Source organism: Carassius gibelio, chromosome A18 (genome assembly GCF_023724105.1).
Source record: "Carassius gibelio isolate Cgi1373 ecotype wild population from Czech Republic chromosome A18, carGib1.2-hapl.c, whole genome shotgun sequence".
Taxonomy (NCBI): domain Eukaryota; kingdom Metazoa; phylum Chordata; class Actinopteri; order Cypriniformes; family Cyprinidae; genus Carassius; species Carassius gibelio.
In genome coordinates, this window is record NC_068388.1 from 29,298,690 (window position 1) to 29,310,382 (window position 11,693).

Below are 11,693 nucleotides of genomic sequence, written 5' to 3' on the forward strand. Positions count from 1 at the left end.
TTTTTGTTAAAGGGCGTTTCCATGGCGCCATGACAAAATTTGATGTCTTGCCACAGCAAGAGAAGTTGTTGTAACTCAAGCATAAAATGTTCAATCTTCCCCAAACTTCACATGTTTGATAAGAGTCCTGGCCTGAACACCTCTGAAGGCCAATATTCCATTATAATGATAGCGCCACCTGCTGGCAACAGTAAGATTGGCACATATATGGGATATACTTTGATATATTCCACTTATATTTAGGACATTAAATGCATATTTCTCAACGTTCACCTTTTTACTAAAGCCACACGATGGCGGTGAGCCCGGGTGCGAGGGCCCGTTCATCGCTGCTTGCAGCTTTAATTAGGGCCCGAGCACCGAAGGTGTGAGGACCCTATTGTATCTGCTTCGTTTATTATTATTATTATTATTATTATTATTACGGTGCCAAATGAATCGCCTTTTTGAAGGCCTAAACATACTCAAAAAGTCAGGAAAATTTGCACACACCTCCGAACTGGCGAAAATTTACGTCTGATATGGGTTTCAGAAGTGGGCGTGGCAAAATGGCTCGATAGCGCCACCTATACACGTTCAGCGGTGTGCGCCTCAAGCTACTTTTCACGCACATGTATGAAAATCGGTACACACATGTAACAGACCAAGACCTACAAAAAAGACTCTTGGAGCAAAATTCTAAACCCAACAGGAAGTCAGATATTTTTTATTTTATGAGCAAATTTTTTGACATTTTTGCCATTTCCATGCGTTGTATTTTAACGAACTCCTCCTAGAGATTAATTCAGATCAATACCAAATTTGGTATGCCTAATCTAAAGGCCTTTGCGATGTTAAATTGCGAAGATCTTGAGTTTTCGTTCAAGTTCGTGTCCGTGGCGGCCTGGCGAATTTCGATGATTCGCCATGAAAAATGAAGTTGCTATAACTCAGACATACAATGTCCAATCTGCCCCAAACTTCACATGTTTGATTAAACTCCCAAACTGAACAGATTGACATGCCCATATTCAGTTATAGTCATAGCGCCACCTATTGGCAACAGGAAGTGTTATATTTTAAGCTGCGAAGAACTACTCCTAGAAATTTTATGACATCAATGTATTTTTTGTGGTCAGTCTAATCTAAAGGCCAGTGCGATGTTAAGTTGTGAAGATCTTGAGTTTTCGTTAAAGGGCGTGTCCATGGCGCCGTCACGAAGTTCGATGTCTCGCCATGGGAATAAAAGATGTTATAACTCAGGCATAAAATGTCCGATCTTCCCCATACTGCACATGTGTGATAAGAGTCCTGGCCTGAACACATCGGAAGGCCAAAATTCCATCAGGTGTGGCAGAATGGCTTGATAGCGCCACCTATACACTTTCAACAGAGTGCGCCTCGAGCTATGTTTCACGTACATGTACAAAAATCGGTATACACATGTAACACACCAATACATACAAAAAAGTCTCTTGGTACGAAATCCGAATCCCAACAGGAAGTCGGTTATTTAGAATGTTCTCTGCGAAATTGGCGTTGTTTTTGCCATTTTCAGGGGTTGTACTTTAACGAACTCCTCCTAGAGATTTATTCAGATCAACACCAAACCCGGTCAGTGTAATCTTAAGCCCTTTGCGATGTTAAATTGCGAAGATCTTTAGATTTCGTTAAAGGGCGTGTCCATGGCGGCCTGACAAATTTCGATGTTTCGCCATGAAAAAGGAAGTTGCTGTAACTCAGACATACAATGTCCAATCTGCCCCAAACTTCACATGTTAGATAAAACTTCTGCCCTTAACAGATCTACATGTCCACATTCAGTTATAGTCATAGCGCCACCTATTGGCAACAGGAAGTGACATGTTTTACGCTGCGACAAACTACTCCTATAATTTTTTTGAGATTAACATATATTTTGTTGTCAGGCTAATCTAAAGGCCTGTGCAATGTTAAATTTTGGAGATCTTGAGTTTTTGTTAAAGAGCGTTTCCATGGCGCCATGACAAAATTTGATGTCTTGCCACAGCAAGAGAAGTTGTTGTAACTCAAGCATAAAATGTTCAATCTTCCCCAAACTTCACATGTTTGATAAGAGTCCTGGCCTGAACACATCTGAAGGCCAATATTCCATTATAATGATAGCACCACCTGCTGGCAACGGTAAGGTTGGCACATATATGGGATATACTTTGATATATTCCACTTATATTTATGACATAAAATGCATATTTCTCACCGTTCACCTTTTTACTAAAGCAACTCGCTGTTGGTGAGCCCGGGTGCGAGGGCCCGTTCATCGCTGCTTGCAGCTTTAATTAGGGCTCAAGCCCGAAGGGGCGAAGAGCCCTATTGTTCTTCTAAGGATTATTCTTATTATTATTTTTTTTATTTTTTATTAAACCTTCCGGGGGTTTTTGGGGGCCTTAACATGCTCAAAAACTCTTGAAAATTGGCACACACATTGGAATCTGCGGCCATCAGGACGCCGCAGAGGCTGGGACCCGGGCGTGGCACAGGGGCTCTACAGCGCCCCCTGGAACACAGTCAGAAATCTTGAACCATAGCTCACACACACTTGCATATATTTATATGAAACTCAGTACACTTGTAGATCTCATTGAGCTGAACAACTTTCGCGCTTTATGTCATAGGCTCCGCCCAACAGGAAGTCAGCTATTCAGGGCTGTTTAAAAAAAGCATGCTCTGGAATTTGAAATACTCCTCTGAGGTTTTCAACCCGTTCGCCACGAAACTCGGTGAACATGATCTCAAGACATTGTGGATGAAAAATTGCGAGGGGATTTTTGATATCTCGAACGGTTTGCCCGTGGCGAGGCGTGGAACTTATGGCGAGAAATGAGAAACAGGAAATGTCTAATAACATCCACATACATTTCCTGAATTTGATCAAACTTCATGGGTTTGTTCGTTGTATGATACTGATTGTATATATGTGACTATTAAGAGTCAACGTTATAGCGCCACCAAATGGCAGCAGGAAGTGTGTCATTTTCCAAATGCTTTGAATTCAGCATCTTATTTTTACTCAATTTACTTAAAACTTCATCAGAATAATGACAAAACACGGCCGATGTAAATCTGTTGTGGGGATATTGATATCTGATATAGTGTTGCCATGGCAACGTGTCAAACTTGAATGTTCTGTTATGGTGAGTTTGAGGCAGACAACAAGCTCAGATTTACATGAAACTCAAAACACATATCAGTATTAGTGATAGCTAGACAATGGCAAAAGCTTTTAAAAGGGCGTGAATGAGGCACTCTATAGCGCCACCTTTGTCAAAAGTGGGGGGGTTAGTTTTAGCTACAGACACCAAACTTGGTACATAAATTGTTCTTATCAAGACGGACAACTTTCTAATTCACAGTCATCAGCTACGATCAACAGGAAGTCAGCTATTTTGATTTGAATGTGGATTTTTTTTTACATTTAGCTGTGAATTAATGCATACTGCTCAGAGGAGAGTAACACTATACACACCAAACTTTGTCTACATGATGCCAAAACATTTTAAACAACTTAAATTGCCAATGGATTTTGGATAGCTTGAACGGTTTTGTCGTGGTGATTTTTTTAAATGACAGTAAAAATGAAATTATTAATTGTCCTGCATTTTTAAATTCCAAACACTTCAAAACCTTTTTTCATACAGAAAAAAAGTCATTCTGAGTAAATATGGATAGTTTCACGACTTTACAACACTGTATGGATAACAGAAAATTAAAAAACTGTCAGACATCTCATCTCACTCTGTCCCTCTGTTTGAGTGAGTGTGCTTAGACTTCCATTGTCTGAGAGAAATTGCGCCCCTACAGGTGCAATTACCGGAGTTTTAGTTTCTCTTTTAAATCGGTTAATTCACACTGACAAGCTAAACCAACATATCTGATTATTACCGGTTCAGGGCTCAAGGATAAATAATTTATGGCCAGAGATATGTGAGAAATAGGAGAAATGAATCACCGATGTGACCATGAGCGTCTGGAGTAAAGAGCTCAGAAAAAACGAATTTATTCCTGTTTTAAAGCTTTTAAAAATAAATTATTACAGCGATATCACACAATCAACCAATTAGAACACACCAAGAGCTACATTTAGATGTTTTTGAACTCTTTGTGTGAAAATGAAATATTTGTGGCTGCCTATCTGAAATCACGCCTCTGATCAGCGCGTACAGTGTCGAGCTCAAAACAAACGAATTTATTCTTGTTTAAGAGCTTTTTTAAATAACATATTACCACAAATGCACACAATAAACCCATTGTAACACTACAAGAGCTAAATGCAGGTGTTTGTGACCTGTTTAAGTGCGCAAGACTATTTGAAAGCGCGACTGGCAGAATAACATATATCTCTCGAGCTGCAGGATTCTGCCTTTCGTCGTACGAACGAACACATCACGGACAAGATTATTTCAAAACAAATACAAATAATAGCTTGGCTAATATAAACGAAAACAGCCACGTGAACATAAACTGTTGAGAAATATATCTGAAGTGGATCTACTGGATTTGAATATTAAGTGACCGCGTATATCAGCTGCTTCTGTCTTCAATTTTAATCTATATAAAAAATGAAATTCATTCATCTTGGCTGCTTTTTTAATGTGTGTACGTATTTATTTATTATTTTGCTCTAACAAGAATTAATCTATATTTAATTAAATAAATTACATTTTATTTTACATTTTATTTGTCCATTTCTGCATCTAAACGCCTAAAAACCTAAAACATGCTCTATTATATTATTGTTAGCAATTTCTTTATCGTCCAATTTATCTTCTGTACACACTTTTATTTTCATAATAAACTTGTTTGTTAGATTATACACAGTTACAGTGGTCTATAATAAATATTAACAGGTTTTATTCAAGCTGTTTAGAATGATTGCAGTAGGCTAATTTTTTTAAATGTAAATCCCAAATAAAAATTATAATAATTAATTAATAAAAAACATTGGAAAACAATTGCTGTTGTACTTTTTTATACATTTTGTATAATTTCATAGTTTATGCATTATAGTTATAAAAACAAATAAATGTAGCCACTCACATAGAAATAGGCCTTATCCTTTTCTGACAGTTTTAGGGATTTTTAAAAATCCTAAAAAACCTTATTTGTGCTGCAAATAATAATTTCAAACTCAAAAAGTAAATAGTCAGTTCATGCTTTATAAAGCCTTGTCCCAATATTAATAGTCAGTAGTAAGCAGTTTATAAATACAGCTATAAATAGCTTGTTTTTGGTTTATAAGCACATTTATTAAGAAGGAGAGTAAAGGATCAGTTATCTTCCTATGAAAAATAAAAAAATAAAAATAAACAAACAACAACACAGATTGATACAGAACTCAGAAATTCTATTGTGGATTTATGATAAAATCAGCCAGTAAATGATTTCATACTCCTCCAAGAAGACACAAGTATTTCACACCAAACTTTTTTTAACATGAAGCCAATATACTGAGATGTTAAATTGTGAATGGGTTTAGGATAGCTTAAATGGTGTGGCCATAGCGATGTATTAAAGTAACATAAAAAATACAATAGTTATTTTACTATATCTTTAAATTTTTTCATTCCAAACTCTTCATAATTTTTTATATACGTAGAAGTCATCATTTGAAGGAAGCACAGTAAGTTTCATAGCTTTATCATTTTCAAGAGCCAGCATAAAATTAAAACTATCATAACATATAAATCAAGCTTGCAATTCTTAGTACCAATAATGGCCACCAGATGGAGGTATAGGATTACTTTTACATTATTATTGTAGAAACAAGTATGATTTAAATCATTTATAGAAATCTTTCAAAGAAAAATAATATGAATTTTATGTATTTTACTGATAAAATGACCCTCACTTAATTAGAATAACAAGCTGAAGTATTGTGAACTGTATATTAAGAATAATTCTTTATAGGCTTTATGGACAGATACGTTTTGAGTGACTCTTGAAGGTTCAGCACCACATCCTCTTTTACCACTGTTTAAAGAATTAATCTTACAGAACAGGTGTGAATGAATTTTGAATAGCTTGAATGGTTTTGTCGTGGTGATTTTTTGAAATAACAATAAAAAAGTAACCGGTAAATGTCTTTTATTTTTTTAAGTGCAGCTTCTAAACACTTCAAAAAAATGTACACATAGAAGACAAGTCATTCTGAGGAAATATGCATAGTTTCATGACTATACAACACTATATGGATGATAGAAAATTAAAAAACTATCATACATCTGATGTCACTCTGTCCCTCTGTCACTGTGGGTAATGTGTGTGTGTGTGTGTGTGTGTGTGTGTATGTGTGTGGGTGTTAAGTGAATTAGGTGTGAAACTATCAGGGAGCATTTAGTCTCCAGTGCCAACATTTTACAGAACTGCCACTTTCCTGGAGTCTCCAGAATTACTCTGTGTCAGGTTCTGAGAGATCTAAGATTCAAAAAAATTATTTGATTAGAATACCATGAAGTATTGTGAAATACTATATATTAAGACTTTATATATAGGCTTTATGAACAGATTAGAGTGACTTGTGAAGGACCAGCACCACCTCTTCTTGTCCGATGGTTTGAGGAATATATCTTCCAGAATCCGGGATTAGTCTTGCAGAATTGACTAAAAATTAATCTTCACATTAATTCCTAATTATTTTGCAATTATTTTTCAGTTCTTCTTGACCTGTTTTTTTTTTTCTTCTTCTTTTCTGACCTCATGACCCAGTCAGCATTTTTGTACAATGGTCAAGTCTTAACTTATCCATTTCTGTATTGCATTTGTGTTTGATATTTCTCATGGTTATTTCATAATTTTCGACTTTGAGTTAAAATAGTTTGAGTTAAAACTCTTTTTTAGCGCATTTCATCTGTAAAAGAAAACATGCCTAATAATTCTGCACATGAATATAAGGAGGTTTTCTCTTCCAGCTTTCCTGGACTATTGTATAGCACTCATAAATGATTAAACAAAAAATAATGGTAGTTATTAAGATTGATATGGTTTGGAATTGGTAAAATGTGCTTGGAAAAAAAATCACAATAAAACAATGTTTTAATGTTTAAGTTTGGAATATTAACTGACATGAATGAATGCTATATAAATATTGTTCATGTTAACATAATGTTTATAAATGAAATCTTATTGTTCATTTTTGTAGTGTTCCTTATTGTTCCTATTGTAGTGTTACTAAATATATATATATATATATATATATATATATATATATATATATATATATATATATATTGTTCTGTGAATGTGATTTTAAAGTCTAGATGATTCGGATTAACCCTTTAACTGCCATATCCTTTAAAACCTCACTGCCAGAGGGATATTGTGAATGCATGTGCCCACTGGGCATAGTTTACCTGATGCCACCGGGGTGGCGATGGCATTGGTGGCTTGAGCCCGCCATCGCTGCTTGCAGCTATATTTATTATTATTATTCTTCTTCTCCAAAATGAATCGCATTTTTGAGGGCCTAAACCTGCTCGAAAAGTCATGAAACTTTGCACACAACTCAGAACTGGCGAAAATTTACGTCTGATATGGGTTTCAGAAGTGGGTGTGGCAAAATGGCTCAACAGCGCCACCTATACACGTTCAACGGTGTGCGCCTCGAGCTACGTTTCATGTACATGTATGAAAATCGGTATACACATGTAACTCTCCAATACCTACAAAAAAGTCTCTTGGAGCAAAATCCGAAACCCAACAGGAAGTCGGTTATTACTAATATTATGAGCAAATTTTGTGTCATTTTTGTCATTTCCATGCGTTGTATTTTAACGAACTCCTCCTAGAGATTCATTCAGATCAACACCAAATTTGGTATGCCTAATCTGAAGGCCTTTGCGATGTTAAATTGCGAAGCTTTTGAGTTTTCGTTAATGGGCGTGTCCGTGGTGGCCTGGCGAATTTCGATGATTCGCCATGAAACAGGAAGTTGCTATAACTCAGACATACAATGACCAATCTGCCCCAAACTTCACATGTTTGATGAGACTCCTGACCTGAACAGATTGACATGCCCATATTCAGTTATAGTCATAGCGCCACCTATTGGCAACAGGAAGTGACATATTTTACACTGCGATGAACTACTCCTAGAAATTTTATAACATCAATGTATTTTTTGTGGTCAGTCTAATCTAAAGGCCTGTGCGATGTTAAGTTGTGAAGATCTTGAGTTTTCGTTAAAAGGTGTGTCCATGGCGCTGTCACGAAGTTCGATGTCTCGCCATGGGAATAAAAGATGTTATAACTCAGGCATAAAATGTCCGATCTTCCCCAAACTTCACATGTGTGATAAGAGTCCTGGCCTGAACACATCTGAAGGCCAAAATTCCATCAGGTGTGGCAAAATGGCTCGATAGCGCCACCTATACACTTTCAACAGAGTGCGCCTCGAGCTATGTTTCACGTACATGTACAAAAATCGGTATACACATGTAACACACCAATACCTACAAAAAACTCTCTTGGTACGAAATCCGAATCTCAACAGGAAGTCGGTTATTTAGAATTTTCTCTGCAAAACTGGCGTTGTTTTTGCCATTTTCAGGGGTTGTACTTTAACGAACTCCTCCTAGAGATTTATTCAGATCAACACCAAACCTGGTCAGTGTAATCTTAAGCCCTTTGCGATGTTAAATTGCGAAGATCTTTAGATTTCGTTAAAGGCCGTGTCCATGGTGGCCTGACAAATTTCGATGTTTCGCCATGAAAAAGGAAGTTGCTGTAACTCAGACATACAATGTCCAATCTGCCCCAAACTTCACATGTTAGATAAAACTTCTGCCCTTAACAGATCTACATGCCCACATTCAGTTATAGTCATAGCGCCACCTATTGGCAACAGGAAGTGACATGTTTTACGCTGCGACAAACTACTCCTATTATTTTTTTGAGATTAACATATATTTTGTGGTCAGTCTAATCTAAATGCCTGTGCAATGTTAACTTTTGGAGATCTTGAGTTTTTGTTAAAGGGCGTTTCCATGGCGCCATGACAAAATTTGATGTCTTGCCACAGCAAGAGAAGTTGTTGTAACTCAAGTATAAAATGTTCAGTCTTCCCCAAACTTCACATGTTTGATAAGAGTCCTGGCCTGAACACATCTGAAGGCCAACATTCCATTACAATGATAGCGCCACCTGCTGGCAACGGTAAGATTGGCACATATATGGGATATACTTTGATATATTCCACTTATATTTAGGACATTAAATGCATATTTCTCAACGTTCACCTTTTTACTAAAGCCACACGATGGCGGTGAGCCCGGGTGCGAGGGCCCGTTCATCGCTGCTTGCAGCTTTAATTAGGGCCCGAGCACCGATGTTGTGAGGACCCTCTTGGAATTGCTCCGTTTATTATTATTATTAGGGCCCGAGCACCGATGGTGTGAGGACCCTCTTGGAATTGCTCCGTTTATTATTATTATTATTATTATTATTATTATTATTATTCTTCTCCAAAATGAATCGCATTTTTGAGGGCCTAAACATGCTCGAAAAGTCATGAAACTTTGCACACACCTCAGAACTGGCGAAAATTTACGTCTGATATGGGTTTCAGAAGTGGGTGTGGCAAAATGGCTCAACAGCGCCACCTATACACGTTCAACGGTGTGCGCCTCGAGCTACGTTTCATGTACATGTATGAAAATCGGTATACACATGTAACTCTCCAATACCTACAAAAAAGTCTCTTGGAGCAAAATCCGAAACCCAACAGGAAGTCGGTTATTACTAATATTATGAGCAAATTTTGTGTCATTTTTGTCATTTCCATGCGTTGTATTTTAACGAACTCCTCCTAGAGATTCATTCAGATCAACACCAAATTTGGTATGCCTAATCTGAAGGCCTTTGCGATGTTAAATTGCGAAGCTTTTGAGTTTTCGTTAATGGGCGTGTCCGTGGCGGCCTGGCGAATTTCGATGATTCGCCATGAAACAGGAAGTTGCTATAACTCAGACATACAATGACCAATCTGCCCCAAACTTCACATGTTTGATGAGACTCCTGACCTGAACAGATTGACATGCCCATATTCAGTTATAGTCATAGCGCCACCTATTGGCAACAGGAAGTGACATATTTTACACTGCGATGAACTACTCCTAGAAATTTTATGACATCAATGTATTTTTTGTGGTCAGTCTAATCTAAAGCCCTGTGCGATGTTAAGTTGTGAAGATCTTGAGTTTTCGTTAAAAGGCGTGTCCATGGCGCCGTCACGAAGTTCGATGTCTCGCCATGGGAATAAAAGATGTTATAACTCAGGCATAAAATGTCCGATCTTCCCCAAACTTCACATGTGTGATAAGAGTCCTGGCCTGAACACATCTGAAGGCCAAAATTCCATCAGGTGTGGCAAAATGGCTCGATAGCGCCACCTATACACTTTCAACAGAGTGCGCCTCGAGCTATGTTTCACGTACATGTACAAAAATCGGTATACACATGTAACACACCAATACCTACAAAAAAGTCTCTTGGTACGAAATCCGAATCCCAACAGGAAGTCGGTTATTTAGAATTTTCTCTGCAATATTGGCGTTGTTTTTGCCATTTTCAGGGGTTGTACTTTAACGAACTCCTCCTAGAGATTTATTCAGATCAACACCAAACCTGGTCAGTGTAATCTTAAGCCCTTTGCGATGTTAAATTGCGAATATCTTTAGATTTCGTTAAAGGGCGTGTCCATGGTGGCCTGACAAATTTCGATGTTTCGCCATGAAAAAGGAAGTTGCTGTAACTCAGACATACAATGTCCAATCTGCCCCAAACTTCACATGTTAGATAAAACTTCTGCCCTTAACAGATCTACATGCCCACATTCAGTTATAGTCATAGCGCCACCTATTGGCAACAGGAAGTGACATGTTTTACGCTCCTATAATTTTTTTGAGATTAACATATATTTTGTGGTCAGTCTAATCTAAAGGCCTGTGCAATGTTAACTTTTGGAGATCCTGAGTTTTTCTTAAAGGGCGTTTCCATGGCGCCATGACAAAATTTGATGTCTTGCCACAGCAAGAGAAGTTGTTGTAACTCAAGCATAAAATGTTCAATCTTCCCCAAACTTCACATGTTCGATAAGAGTCCTGGCCTGAACACATCTGAAGGCCAATATTCCATTATAATGATAGCGCCACCTGCTGGCAACGGTAAGATTGGCACATATATGGGATATACTTTGATATATTCCACTTATATTTAGGACATTAAATGCATATTTCTCAACGTTCACCTTCTTACTAAAGCAACACGATGGCGGTGAGCCCGGGTGCGAGGGCCCGTTCATCGCTGCTTGCAGCTTTAATTATTATTATTATTAGGGCCCGAGCACCGATGGTGTGAGGACCCTCTTGTTTCTGTGTTGTTTATTATTATTATTATTATTATTATTTTTCTGAAACTTTCTCGAAAAGTCATGAAACTTGGAACACACGTCAGAGCTGGAAAAATATTAGGTATGCAATGGTTTGCTAAGGTGGGTGTGGCAAAATGGCTCGACAGCGCCACCTATAAATTTTCAACGAAGTGCATCTTGAGCTACGTTTCACGTACTTGTATGAAAATCGGTACACACATGTAACACACCAATATCTACAAAAAAGTATCTTGGTACGAAATCCAAATTCCAACAGGAAGTCAGTTATTATTTTTTTTCTCATCCAAAA